At 39.2% G+C, this 15,366-nt stretch overlaps 1 long non-coding RNA gene across 1 annotated transcript in view; it reads left to right on the top strand.

The window, feature by feature from the left end:
* Positions 1–754: 754 nt before the first annotated feature.
* LOC120297781 overlaps positions 755–15,366 on the top strand; it is a 104,819-nt gene continuing 90,207 nt past the window's right edge. The window contains exon 1 of the long non-coding RNA XR_005553882.1: positions 755–915. This is a non-coding gene — a long non-coding RNA (uncharacterized LOC120297781). The remainder of the gene's footprint in view (positions 916–15,366) is intronic.

Raw genomic sequence — 15,366 nt, 5'->3', positions numbered from 1 at the left:
TTCCATATAGTATGGATGCATAAGGGTAGTGAGAATAGTTTTTTTTATTTTTGTTATATATAATAATGGACTTAGTTAATGCTTGTTTTGTTAGTGTTTAAATCAAATTATTATTATTATTATTATTGAGATCTTATTGCAAATGATGCAGTGTGGTGCATTATAGTGCAGGCACAAATCCTTCCTTCCTTCCTTCCTTCCTTCCTTCCATCCATCCATCCATTCATCCGTCTCTTAATACATATTTCAGCTTGCATATATAAGTCAGAAATCAACCTAATGTCAATGCAAATAATACAATTGTATAGTCTACCAATATGCATAGCTCTCAACTGGAAGGATCATTCTCTGCAAAGATTAAAGATAATTCAAATTCTTTTTTTTATTTATTTCAAAATTCAGAATCTGAAAGCAAGAAGAGAGAAATGAAAGAATACATTTACAGTTGTTTGGAATATTAAGTAGACTGATTATAAAGAATATTAGTCTACCATCAGTTTCCTGGAGACAAATCATAATCTATTTTTTTGGTTCAAATTAAAACCAGTTGAATATATTTATACATCAACATACAAGCACAGTATGAGCATAGCATGATTGCTTTATCTTTCACCACCTAGGCCAACATGTCATACTGCTGAGCTCATAAAGCCACAAAGAAGAACTTCCTTGTTGTTATCTTACAGCTACACATGTTACAATCACCATAGAAATGCTGCTATGAAACTTGAAAACAGAATATCAGCCAAAAAAGCTGATATGCTCTGGCATATTTCTAGAACCCTCATAATTTGCTACCCCACATTATTGAATTGGAAGAAGATTTAATAAGGTATAATCATATGAGGGCAGTTAACAAAATATGCTTTATAAAACATCATGATGTAAACTAATACAACTTCTATCAGGACACAAGTAAGTAATGGAACTCACCATATATGTGCTATTATTTGGATGGTATCTTGGTTTGCTTGTGGGTACCCATGAATATAACGGTTCTGTATACTGTATTGAGCATGATTACTGATATTTATTCTTAATTCAAAACTTAATAGTGGTTCATAGTCTGATATAATGTTATTCTCTTTATTGTTCATATTTAATTCATATGGGAAAACTGTAACCTCTATAATATTTTAATCCCTTATTTAGTCATTTCTTGTTCTTTTTATTTGTCTTTTTTATTTTTTTAAATAGTTCTTTTCTGTATTTAAACAAATATATGGTAATATTCACTACCTAACTCCTTGTAATATTGAAAATATATACAGGACATGGAATCACTAAAATTTGGAGAATGATATTAGTAAAAAATACACAAAAGTACAGAGAGAGAGAAAAAAAAGGAAAGAGAGAGAGAGAGAGAGAAAGAAAATGAAATGACAATCAACTGCCATGTCTTAAATAATAAACAATGTTTTAATTTAACCTAGTATGACGCCCCAACAATAAAACGAGAAACATATTTGACCTATCAATATTGTCAAATATGATTGTTTTTTCTCTATGAGAATCTGCACAGTTCAACTAATGTGAATCAATAAAGATCACCATATTCTCAGAGCTGAATGATCAGTCGCTGTACCACCAAGATAACACAAATCCTAGATTCACAGCCTCAATGTACAACTAATAATAACTCCATCATTGCCATAGTTTGACTGAACTTTATAAGAGTGTTTAAAAGTTTGTAAATTACAGCAAGACACTGAAAATTCTTCCTGATTATATGACTGGGAGCTAGCCAAGATAGTTGCAGCATCAAAACTCATGTACTGTATTTATGTCTATGTGTATATATTTTATAAATATATTTCTTTTCCACTTCCACTTTGCATCTTAAGAAGACAGAATTCTTGGAATAATTCTTCCAACAGGCATCCTTTATTAAGAGAAAATGGTTGCAGGCGTTCTAGACAGGACTTGGGGTCCAAGCTCTCCCATTCAAGGTTTTAAGGGGTTCCCCAGTAGCCCCACCCAATCACCCCCTTCCAGCGACAGTCTCAGGCATTACACTCCCATCCCCTTTTCCTTACTGCCAGCTGGATGGAGACTTCAGAGAGAACTACATGAAAGGTAATAGCCCCATTCTTATGGTTAGTCCTTTTGGCCATATCCACATTCAGTCTCTTTGAAGTGTACTGAAGGAAGTGAGGACCATAAAGCCCCTTTGTTCATCACCTTCCCTTCCCCATATGGCAGAATCCAGGGAAGGCAGAAATGGGGTTTTCTATAGTTGATAACTAGAGATGAAATATAATTGGATTCTGACATCCTGCCCCCTTAAAAAAAACAGATCCACCTGAAAGAAAACAAAACAGGTATAAAAGTTAGTCAGGCTTGTTAGGGTACTCTGTGTGAAACTTCTTTAATAGCTTCGGGGCTCTGACATGACGTTTATGGGCCCACTCGTTTTGTGAGGCAGGGAGGTGTTTCCAGGCAAAGGTACTGAGTCGCTCAATGATATCTCCTAGAGTCAAAGATTTCCTTTATTTCGAAATGTTGTTCACCCTCCACCACGATTGGAGGTGGTGGGGGGGGGGGGATTTTTGGCCGTAGAGGTGACTGATGCTCTCTTTTCAGCAAGCTGCAATGAAAAATTGGGTGTATTTGCCTGAGATTTTTGGGTAATTCTAATTCTACTGTTACTGGATTTATGATTCTTTTAATTGGAAAAGGTCCTATATATTTTGGTCCAAGTTTTTTACAGGGCTGTAGGGACTTTAGGTATTTTGCAAATAAGTACACCATTTCTCCTATAATGAATGGTGTAGGCTCAACCCTTTTTTATTGGCTTGTGCTTTGTATGCCTGCCAAACTTCATCTAGTGCTTTTCTAACTATTGGCCAGGTGTCTTGTAATTGTTCCATCCATTCTTTCAGTGATGGGATCATTGGTTTGTTTCGGGTTAATTCTGGCATGGGGTTAAAACTTTGACCGTTGGCTATTTGAAAAGGAGTGTAACCTGTGCTGGAGTGGACTGCATTATTGTAGGCAACTTCTGCAAAAGGGAGTAAGTCCGTCCAATTATTTTGCTGGAAATTCAAAAAACATCTCAAATATTGCTCAAGTACTGAGTTCATTTTTTCAGCCCCCCCATTCCACTGAGGGTGGTGGCTGGATGTCAGTCCCTGAGTGGTTCCTAAAAGGGATAAAAATTCCTTCCAAAATGCAGATGTAAATTGCACTTCCCTATCAGAGATGATGCGTTGGGATGCCCCGTGCAATCTGTAAATATGCTGGACAAGAAGTTTTGCTAAGACTTTTGCAGTGGGAATCTTTTGGCAAGGGATAAAGTGCACCTGTTTGGAAAACAAGTCTGTGACCATCCAGACATCAGTATTCCCATTGCTTTCTAGCAATTCCACCATAAAATCCATGGCTATTTCCCTCCAGGGTGCTGAGGGATTTGCCACTGTTTGTAATAGTCCTGGTGATTTCCCTTGCAACCTCTTTGCAGTAGCACATTTTGGGCAGCTGGCTACATAACTTTCTATGTCCTTTTTTATTGATGGCCACCAAAATTGCTGTTTAATCAAGTGTAAAGTTTTTACAAATCCAAAATGCCCTGCTGATTTTGTGTCATGTTAAAGCTGCATGAAAGTGACTCTTTGGTTGTTGGTATATATAACTTTTCCCCTACCCAAGGCAATCCGTCTCTCATTGTGCACACATTTTTGTTTTTCTGGAACTATTCATCTGTTTCCAAACTTGTAATCCAAATGGCAAGACTTTGAATTGATAGCACCCCATGGGGCAGTTAAGTGCGGTCTTCCATTCATCCCCTTCCTTAATTCTCACACGATAGTAAGCTTCCCTTAGTTCTAGTTTAGAAAAAAAAATTCCCTTTCGAGAGGTGTGACAGCATGTCTTTCATGAGGGGCAGAGTGTATAGGTTGCTTTCACTGATTGTATTCAGGGCCCTATAATCCACGCATAAGCGTAAAGAGCCATCCTTCTTCTCTCTAAAGAGGACCGGGGCACCCACTTTAGGCTTGGCTGGCTCAATGAACCCTCCCTCTAGGTTTTTTTTAATGAATTTTCCATTTCCTCCTTCTCCTTTGGGCTCATGGAGTATAATCTGGGCTTTGGGAGTTTTGCCCCAGGCTTGAATTCAATGGCACAGTCTGTGGGTCGGTGGAGGGGGAGGAGCTCATCCGCCCTCTCCTCACTGAAAACTTCAGCAAGGTCTCTGTATTCCTCTGGTATTTATGTTAGTCCATTTTCCTCTCCCATGGATGCTTTTTCTATTCTTGATTCTGGTAGCCCCCCTTGGGATTTTAAGTCCATAGGGTCCCCCTTCGGGAATTTGATTTCTGTCGTCCTCCAATTTACCCAGGGTTTCCATTTTTTTAACCATTCCATCCCTAGGATCATTGGGCATTCCATGCCTGGGGTCACCACAAACGTTATGTCCTCCTCATGTTTGCCCAGGGAGAGGTGTATTGGTAGAGTGGCTAGGGTAGCTGGCACCCCCCCTCCTATGGATCCATCTATCTGGCCAAATGAGATTGGTTGTTCCAGTCTCCTCGATAGAATGCCCAGATTCCCCACTAGTGTCAGGCTAATGAGGCAGCGGGTGCAGCCAGAGTCTATTAAGGCTTTCACCTTCACGACTTCGGGCATGGGGGGAATTAATATAGTCACTGTTTTGAGGATGGGTGCGATGCGTCCACTTACCAGGGGTTCACCCTCCGAGCTGTAATCTGAGGCGTTCACTGGCCCTGCGGTGTAGGCTGGAGTTCTTTCCCCCTGATGAGCAGAGGTGGGGGGTTCCACAATTTCCATTATTCTCATGGCCATTTCTTTTGGCTTAGCTGAAGACTTTCCGGATTAGCTGATTGGGGATCTGTCTGGGTTGTGCTGGGGGGCTTTGGAGCGGCATTCTACAGCTCGATGCCCTTCTCTTCCGCACTTGAAACACCCCATTTGCTTCTTGGCTGTAGCCAATGGTTTCACTCGTTCGTGTGTCAGCTCAGGCGGGGAGCGGTTCCATTGTTTTCCTTAGCGGTGTCTCTTCAATATGTCGATCTCTGCTTCCTCTGCCAAGACATACCATTCCTCAAGTTGGTGTGGGTCCCCTCGGGGCAGGCAAGCATCATATAAGTCATAATTTAGTCCGTCTTTGAAATGGCTAAGGAGGATGTCTTCTGGCCAGTTCAGTTTGCTGGCAATGGCCCAGAATTCTTGTGTATATTCAACCACTCGGAGTTTGCTTTGCCTCATCATTTTTATCCTTTTGCAGGCTTTGCAATCAGCCAGGGGGTCTTCAAATTGTCTTCTCAGAGAGGACATGAAACAGTTGAAGTCGTTGAGTTCCGGGGCATTGGAGTCGTGCAAGTTCACCACCCAATCTGCAGCCGGTCCGTCCAGGGCAGATTGCACGATCCAGATGCGGGCTTTGTTGCTGGGGATGTCCTGCCCGTATTGCTCCATGTAGCTGAGGACTTGGGTTAGGAAAAACCCCAAGCGTGTTGGCTCCCCTTTGAATTTCACCTCCAACAGTGGACGTCTTGGAATGGATTGGTGCCTCTGTTGCTGGTGGTAGTGTCTTCTGTCCAGATCGCCATCTGTGGTTCGGCAGGGGGTGGGGACTACTGGATCAGCAGATGTCCCTGGGGCTGCAGGTTCTAGTTCTCCCTCGATGTCTCTCCCTTTGCGGCTCCAGGACCTGGGGCAGCCGTAGGGCTCAGGATTCTCCTCTCCTAGGGAGCTGAGAGTTCTCTTCATCAGATCAATAGCTTTCTCTAGGATCCAGTCTGAGTACGGTGCCCAGCTTTCTCCCTCTTCACTTGCATGCAGGGAGTTCTCCATCTCCTGCTTCCATTCTGGTTGCTTGCCCCCCCCCTGTCTCAGGGTCACCTTTCTTGATTCCTTTCCCCACTCACTTTTCTTTCCAATGCCCATTGACCATCGAGGCTTGTGGTCCCGTGTCTCCACCACTTCTTCTCCTGAGGAATCTGACCTCTCGGATCCCAACATCCGGCATGGTTCCAGTTGGGGCAGTGGCTCTCTTTCCAGGGAGTTTCCCCCTTTTCTTGCTCCATTGTCTGACATGGTAATTTTTTGCAAAATCCCCTGGCAAGGGTCTCCCTTCCAGGTGGATTAATTTTGCAAGTCCTGTCTAATGTAAGGACCCACCCCACTTTGCATCTTAAGAAGACAGAACTCTTGGAATAATTCTTCCAACAGGCATCCTTTATTAAGAGGAAATGGTTGCACGCATTCTAGACAGGACTTGGAGTCCAAGCTCTCCCATTCAAGGTTTTAAGGGGTTCCCCAGTAGCCCCACCCAATCACCCCCTTCTTCCAGCGACAGTCTCAGGCATTACACTCCCACCCCCTTTTCCTTACTGCCGGCTGGATGGAGACTTCAGAGGGAACTACATGAAAGGTAATAGCCCCATTCTTATGGTTAGTGATTTTGGCCATATCCACATTCAATCTCTTTGAAGTGTACTGAAGGAAGTGAGGCCCATAAAGCCCCTTTGTTCACCCCCTTCCCTTCCCCATATGGTAGAATCCAGGGAAGGCAGAAATGGGGTTTTCTATAGTTGAGATGAAATATAATTGGATTCTGACATACTGGGAGCTAGCCAAGATAGTTGCAGCATTAAAATTGATGTACTGTATTTATGTCTATGTGTATATATTTTATAAATATATTTCTTTTCCACTTTATTGATAATAAATCCATAAAGGTAGGTTATGAATTGACATATTTACTAGGGCATTTCTATCTATCCTCATCTATAAAGCTCTTGTGCACAATACCAAGGCAGCTGTTTTTTCATCCTTTGAATCAGATCCAACACATAAATTCCTAGTACAATATGGGAGTTGATTCAAATATGCAAATCAATTCCAATTTGATTTGGACACCAAAATCGGTTCAAATGGAATATCCATAACAGATGTCAATGGTTTCAGAACCTTAAAATGTATATCTGAATACACAGGAAGTATCTGAATCAATTAAAATTTATGTTATGATCCAAACTGGCCCAAACTGATTAGAATATTAAATATTTGTGCAATTTTACTCTGCATCTCTCAACATATTTATGTAATTAGAGGTAATAATAACAGACAATATATAGCAGAAAAAGCCACATTCCAAAAAAGACATCATTTCCCTGTTTGCTCTTATAAATGCATGGACACCAAATAAAATGTTATTAGGATAAAATACAATAGAGACTCATATAAACAAGAATTTGTAATCTATGATTATTTAAAATCAAGAAAGACCTAAAAATACCACTAGCCCTTTGATTCAAACAAGTTGTCTTCTTCAAGGAAAAATCCATGCAGATTCTTCAATACAAATTGCCCTTCCTAAAGCTATGATTAGTCATCAAATGGGCAAAATTAATAATGTGATAGTGATTTTCCAAAATTTCACTTTTCTTACAAAACAAGCTTAATTTTTTCAAGGCTCAACCTCAGGATCCTTAGTTTGTTATGTATATAGTTAATTAAGATATTTTTAGTGTACCTAAGTGTAAGATTGTTTCCATCTTTTTTATAAAGACCACATATGTGCCTGACATTTTCACTAGGTTGAAAGTATGGTAACATCTGCTACACCATGTTTCATTTTTAAAACTTATTTTCCTACATTTTTCTATTCTCTTGGCTAGCTGTGCAATACTAAAGTTACTACTAATTTCCATACAATACACAATTATTTGGCAACAAAACTCACTGAAATAAGTTACTTACCTTTTAGTAAACATCTAGAGTAAAAGTTATACTTTCCTTCATAGCTGGCAAGGAGGGAGAAAAAAAAGAAAGAAAAAGAAAGAAAGAGAAGGAAGGAAGGAAGGAAGGAAGGAAGGAAGGAAGGAAGGAAGGAAGGAAGGAAGGAAGGAAGGAAGGAAGGAAGGAAGGAAGGAAAAATTTGAAAATATGCTGAAAGAAGTGACATGACTGCTATCGTATCACTAGCGCTAAAATGATAAAGGACTTTTTTGTATTTGTTTGCTTTTTAAAAAATAATAAAATGTTCATTCTTGCAGTGATTACTGATGCTGATAAGCTGCCTTTCTTTTTGAATGTAAACTTGAACTACCACCCTTTGATCTGAACTACAGGCTGATCTGAATTCAAGAAAAGCTTGCTGCTAAACCATATTCCCATTCAATCCATTAAACCATTCACTTCTCTTCCCCTCATCACACTGACTCCTAATTTGACAATGACAAAGAGCTCCACAGTGATTTTAAATTTCATAATTTTAATCTGTCAAGTCTGACATTTAATTAGTGCCCTTCTAACCTGTGCCCACTTACTTGAAGGTTACTGTTGGTTTTCCTTTAGAATTTTTTTCTTCTGGAAGAGTGGATTAATAAATATGTACATAACTGGCAGAGATAAAGACAATACACACACAATGGTCTATTAGTACCAAATCTAGACAGATGAGGTTAATAATATTTTAAAGTGCTGCTTTATTATATTAAGAGTGATTAAGCCTTTGGCTCAACCCTGTATGTGTTGTTCATTGAAAACATAAAATATAAAGTCTATTAAGCATGGTCTGGCACAAAATGTTACCCAAACTATGGTAATAACATGTTCATAAGTCATATTATAGGAATCTATTGAAATGATGTATTTCTTGAGTTAGCTAGTATACATATTAAAGGATTATTAGACACATGAAATATTTATGCATAGCTTTTAGAAATTAGAAATAAAAATTAAAATTAGGAATGTTTTTGTGAAATAAGCATTTTTTAAAAAAATATATAGCAATAAAGAGTGGTATCTTGTATGGGTACAAGGGTATGCAATTATCATTTGAGAATTTAACCACAGTAATTTATTGTATAGTGAATATGTAGACCAGTGGTTTTCAACCTTTTTAATGCCGCAACCCCCAACCGGTCGTAAGTCGAGGACTACTCAACTGGTGCAGCACCGTTTGCAGAATGGGACTTTTGGCGGGCTCAGCAAGGCAGAGACAGCCTGGACAATTCCTATTGGCTTTTGAAAGCCAATAGAATTAGACTCTATTCAAGAGAGTCTATTCGATTGGCTTTCAAAAGCCAATAGAATAAAAGGGAGTAGCACAGCTAAGGAAAAGGGGGAAAAAATGGCGGACTGCGTTGTTTGGCGACCCCCGTGAATGGGGTCCTGACCCACAGGTTGAGAACCACTGATGTAGACCAAGTCAATCTATCTGAAGTCAAGCTCATCCACAGAGTTGGATCCAATAATTTTTTCCCATTTCAAGAATAAAGATATAAAAATATTTGGTACAGATTCCAGGAGATCAGATTTTTAGGAACCATCAAAATGGACTTGGGCATTTGTACAGATGACAACAGAATCTGAGATCAATCTATACCAAAATTAAATGAAAATAAAAGCAAAAAAAAAACTTTCTTAAAAACAATAGTACTGGGAAAATGTATGTTTATATATCCTGAAAATTTTCAGAGCTAAAAATTCACATTAAAGAATTAAAGAAATTGACATTAAACTGTGCTCCCAGAACTGAAATGGACACAGTCCCAACATTTGTGACTGCTCCATTCTCACCCATTGCAATTTCATTTGCTTTTTTTGTCCTATGAAATCTGTTCCACCATATAATATCCCTTTCAGAAATTTTTAATGTTTAAGCAAATCCTGTTGAACTAGCATTTTATTCCCATCACTTCAAATTCTTCCCTATTGTTAACAGATTGGAACAAGTGTTTTGCATTTCATACAATCTATTGACACTTAGGCAAGGGACTGCTGCTTCCAATTTTGCACAAATGCCTAATTTCCTTTCTGCCTTTATTACTTCATATTTTGTGTTCCGGCTGTATCAACAACATGGCTACATGCCACAGGACTTTTTCTCTACTGTATGAAATAAAGGACAAAATAAATCTCAAAGGTCATAAAACTTCTCAACAGTGTTGAGTTGAGTGAGGTGAATTGCAAGTCTGAAGCCAAAATGTTTTGCTTACTTTGTCACTTTTCTGATGGAAAATTTCCAGAATGCTTGTGTGGTCTTCAATGGGTCTTTTATAGATATATATTTAGAACTTTTCTGTAAGAGTTAGAGAGTTAGACATAGTTTTCATGCTCATTACACAATATTATAGGCACATTATACTGTTTATAGTACAATGGTTTTCATATCACCATCTTTTTAGTGTTTTTACTTCTATTATTTTTGAAGATTCCCTCCTGAGCATTGCAAACTTTTATTCTAGTGAATAATCCCAGGACTAGTATGATAAAGTTGCAATTCTTATGATGTTTGGACAATGTTTGTACATAAGTAACTATGGTTACTGCATTGGCCATGTTGATGACTGTTAGCTGGATAATTTAACAGTTGACTAAAGCTGCTATTTCAAGATCTACCTACAGCTTTTCTAGCTATCCCACTACATATTAAAGAGAGTGAACAGTTACTGTGTTCTTGATAACAAGTGATAGTTAGTGATAGTTGTGTAGAAATAAAGACAGGGAAAATCACCAATAACTTTCCTTAACTTGGCTTTGATTAAATCAATAAGGATAACACCTTCTCTGATCTTTGTGCCAAAATAGGGAATAGTAGTGGAGTAGCACAATTTATGTAAATTATTTTTCTCTTGCCTCAAAATGGTGAATAGCATTTTAATGTATCTGTTTGGAAAATCCTCAAATCTCAGTTGCAAAATCCAGATGTGCACTAGATGGCAAGAAAGAGATACAGAAAAACCTAGCTGTAGTTGTGCTCTAGTGATGCCTTGATTTTTTCACAGAATAGTTTCTCCTAATCACTCCCTAAGTCCCATGATCTGCAACTACAGCATTTTTTTTTTCTGGACAGTGAAAGGTTTAATCCCTGGGAACTATGTCATTGTGGCATCAGTGATCGTATAGTATTAACTTTAGAAGCTTTTAGAAGAGGGACCCAAAGTACTTTAATTGCTAGCCCAAAACACTTCCATTCAAATATCCAAGCTTCTGCCAGCAACTTTAGTCATTACAATTTTTTTGCACAATGTACTGATAGGTTCTCAGAGTCAGAACTCTATGGAATAGAGATGCTTCCTAGCATGGTATGGTACACCAAGGAAATTTCCATCTTAAATATGACATATATGATTGCTAAATGTGAAATCACAAATATTTACGGAGGTAGGATTGTAAGACAACTAGGTAATTTAGGGGCTATTTCTTTGGAATGGCATACAATTTTGCTTGGAGGAATATGAGATCTAACTTCAGGCTTCAGGCATTCTATCTGTAATAAAACTTCTACCTTGGTACATAGAATAATGAAAAGTCATAACAAGACTATTGACTGAAAGGTTTTGCATCTATTGTCAAATATTCAGCAAATGAATGTGAAGGCAGGGAGGAAATTGCAGTAGAATTGGCATGGTAGGCAGAGGTGATATCACCCTGCAAATCTAAGTAGGAGTTAAGAAGTTATCTGCTCTTAATCTATATAGTCATGCACTTCATGTAGTCATATAGTCATGCATTTCATGTAGGCAGAAGGCTCAAGCATATACTGTACATTCATACTAGCATGACTATGCAAAGAAGAAATAGGATAGGAGACTAGAGACAGTAAGACAGATTGATTAATCTCTGATGATTTTTTTTATTAATGGGAAAGTTAAATAAAAATGTTGGCTGAATTGTAAGGCAAGACTGCTTCTTTCATGAAAATAACCAAATTTTAGCTTGCAAGTTAAGTGTGATTTGGATTTGGAAGTTTTCCTTTCCTTCTATAACAACAACAACAACAACAACAACAACAATGAGTTGAAAGGGACCTTGGAGGTCATCTTGTCCAACCCCCTGCTCAGGCAGGAAACCCTATACCATTTCAGACAATTGGCTGTCCAATCTCTTCTTTAAAAATTCCAGTGTTGGAGCATTCATAGCTTCTGGAGGCAGGTTGTTCCTCTGATTAATTGTTCTAACTGTCAGGAAGTTTCTCCTTAGTTCTAGGTTGCTCCTCTCTTTGGTTAGTTTCCATCCGTTGCTTTTTGTCTTGCCTTCAAGTGCTTTGGAGAATAGCTTGACTCCAACCTCTGAGATATTGGAACAATGCTATCATGTCACCCCTCATCCTTCTCTTCATTATTCCTGTTAACATATTTTATTTTAATATATTAATGCACAATATCTTGATTACAGAATATAATTGCTGATTAGTGGAGTTCTAAAATTTAGGTTGTTTTAATTTCAGTTGGCTATAATTATGAAACATTTAAAAAATTGCTAAAGTATGATATTCTTCCTAGCTTTATTTCAAATAAAAATAATATTATATTAGGGAAATAAAAGCTTATTGCCAAGTTATTAAACTTCCCTACACCATACCAATTTAAATGTACTATAATACATCAGAAGATAACCTTCTACAGGTATACCTGTCAAAAATATATTAATAATGTGTTAATATTTTTATTTCCATTTTTAATACAGAAAAACATGCTGGAAGCAAAGTTCAGTTTGTAATTCTCATTAAAGATACCCAAATTTGTAAACAAGTCTAAACTTTATCCTTCACCATAGGCAATGAATAGATCATGTTACCTTTTTAATATGGGCTGGTTATCACACTTTTTGGCAAGGTGGAAGGATAAATGTAATCATCGACCAAACTGTATCCTTTGAAATGCATCTAAGCTCCATGAGATCAGAAACAAAGTCAACAATTTTATGTATGGGGAAAAATAAGAGATTTGAATTTGACCACTGCCTCAATCCTAGGACCAGTGGGTAAATAAGCACTACTTGCTCCACAAGTAAAGCATTTGATTTCAGTAAGGCATTTGATAAAGTAGACCACAACCTACTCCTTGGTAAGCTAGAAAAAGATGGAATAGACAACATCACTACCAGATGGATATGAGGCTGGCTGGAAAACCGTATTCAACGAGTAGTCTTTGATGGCACTACATCCACATGAAGAGAAGTAAGCAATTGGGTACCACAAGGTTCTGTCTTAGACCCAGTACTCTTCAATATCTTCATAAATGACTTAGATGAGGGAAAAGAAGGAGAACTCATTAAATTTGCAGATGACATCAAACTGGCAGGAGTAGCAACACCTCAGAAGACAAACTCAGGATCCAAAAAGATCTTGACAAACTTGAACAATGCGCCCTATCCAACAAAATGAGTTTCAGTGTGGAGAAAAGCAAAGTTTTACATTTAGGCATGAAAAATCAAAGGTACAAGAACAGATTGGGTGAGACCTGGCTTAAAAACAGTAACTGTGAGAGGCACCTTGGAGTCCTAGTGGACTATCACTTGACTATGAGCCAGCAGTGTGCAGCAGCAGCCAAAAAAGCCAATACAATTCTGGGTTGTATAAACAAAGGCATAGAATCAAGATCACATGTAGTATTAGTACCACTTTATAAAACCCTAGTAAGACTGCACCTGGAATACTGCAGCCAATTCTGGTTACCTTATCACAAAGTGATAAGTTTGGAGAAAATTCAGAGAAGAGCAACTAAGATGATTAAAGGCCTTCAGACTAAAATATACGAAGAATGGCTGCAGGACTTGGGTTTGGCTAGTCTAAAGAAAAGAACAAATAGGGGAGACATGATAGTAGTATTCCAGTATTTGAGGAGCTGCCACCAAGAAGAGGTGGGGTCACGTTATCAGTGGCAAGATTCAAATATGTGAACAACCAGTTCTCTGTGTGGATGCCACTTCCGGAAGTCTATTCTGGGCCTGGGCAACAAAAAATTAGCTACCAGTTCTGCCGAAGTGGTACGAACTGGCTGAATCCCACCACTGCACGTTATTTACCAAAACACTAAAGGGCAGGACAAGAAACAATAGTTGGAAACTGATCAAAGGAGAAGCAACTTGGAATTAAGGAGAAACTTCCTAACAGAGGACAATTAACCAATGGAACAACTTGCCTCCACGATTTTTAAGAAGAGGCTGGACAGTCACTTCTCTGAGATGGTATATTAAGCAATTCAAAGGGTCTGTTATAAAGAAACAGTTAACTGATTGCATTATTTGAATGATATACTGTCTGTTTATATAACCTTAAACTAGCTGCTTTTGGCACGAATGAATACTTTAAACTTATTGGCCGCTGCCTAGTGGCGGTCTGTATAAATATAAGTCAGGCAGCTGTTAGAGCTTGCTTCTGTGAGAACCTAATAAAGAGCTGTTAATTCAGCCTCGTATCTTCAATGCCTCATTGTTCCCACTACACAATAGTGGTGACAAAGGAGGGATTATGCTGCTAGGAAGAGGACAGCTAAGTCACTAAAAGGGGTAAGACCAGGCTTCAGCACCCTGGTTGGAACAACGTTCCCCCCTTCTACCTGCCAGTATGCAAACCTGGAGGTATCGCCTTCCTAAGGGACCCATCCCTAAGAAACTCACAGAAGCCCTAGCAGCATAAGGCATTGGAGATGCCAAAACAGCCAAACAATGGCCAAAGTCAGCAAGCTTTTAGAGTTTGACATAATGCGCCTCAAACGATGGAGTTCATATGTCTCAAGAGTAGAAAACTATTTCAGAGCAAATCAGGTCAGAGAAGCCGCAACTTAAAAGCCGCAACCTTGTTGTGTGTGTGTGGCCAAGCCACTTTTGATATAGCGGAGAACTTAGTCACTCCTGCTCCCTTGGAGTCAGTCACTTTCTCTGACTTAAAACTTAGACTCAAGGAGCACTTCAAGCCATGTTTGTCCATTATTGCATACAGACATGCATTCGAGATGAGAGAGCAGCAGCCAGGTGAAACCATTGCTGAATTCATGGTCGCCCTACATCAAGCGTCCCGGCTCTGCAAGTTTTCCGACCTAGAAGACAGGCTCCGGGACCGACTAGTCTGTGGCTTGTGAAGCAGAGACTTACAGCAAAGGTGGTTCGCTAAAGAAACCCTGACATTCCAGAATGCCCTAAAAGAGGTGATGGTAGAAGAAGCCGCAGGTGAGCCATCAAGGCTTTACATCCCTCAAAGAATCTGCCCAGCCAGTCAACTGTGCATCATCAGCAATCTGAAAGAATAGAAGACCCAGACGTTGACATTGAGATTGACCGGGTACAGAAGATCCCAGAAAAAAGGCAGCCGCTGTCTCGGTTGTGGCAGACGACAACAAAGCTCAGAATACTGGTTCCACACAGCTGTGTGCCGGGCATGTGGCAAACAAGGCCACATCTCCACCATCTGTAAAGGTCGCCAGAGGGGATCACCACAAGAAGAATTCCTCAGGATTGATAATGGGGCCCCGGGGCAGAATAGAGTTGGGTTTTGCTCCGGGAGAAGGAGCATCCTCAGAACTGGAGCCCGTTGCCCCTTAAAAGAAAAGCTTAGACTAAAAGTCAAGCTGCAAGGAGTTCCATGCACCATGGAACTGGACACTGGATCAG

This window comes from Crotalus tigris, unplaced genomic scaffold (genome assembly GCF_016545835.1).
Source record: "Crotalus tigris isolate CLP2741 ecotype Arizona unplaced genomic scaffold, ASM1654583v1 scf7180000023689.1477605, whole genome shotgun sequence".
NCBI classification, from domain to species: domain Eukaryota; kingdom Metazoa; phylum Chordata; class Lepidosauria; order Squamata; family Viperidae; genus Crotalus; species Crotalus tigris.
Note: the sequence above shows the minus strand (reverse complement) of the source record. Positions and strands in the feature narration are given on the sequence as shown.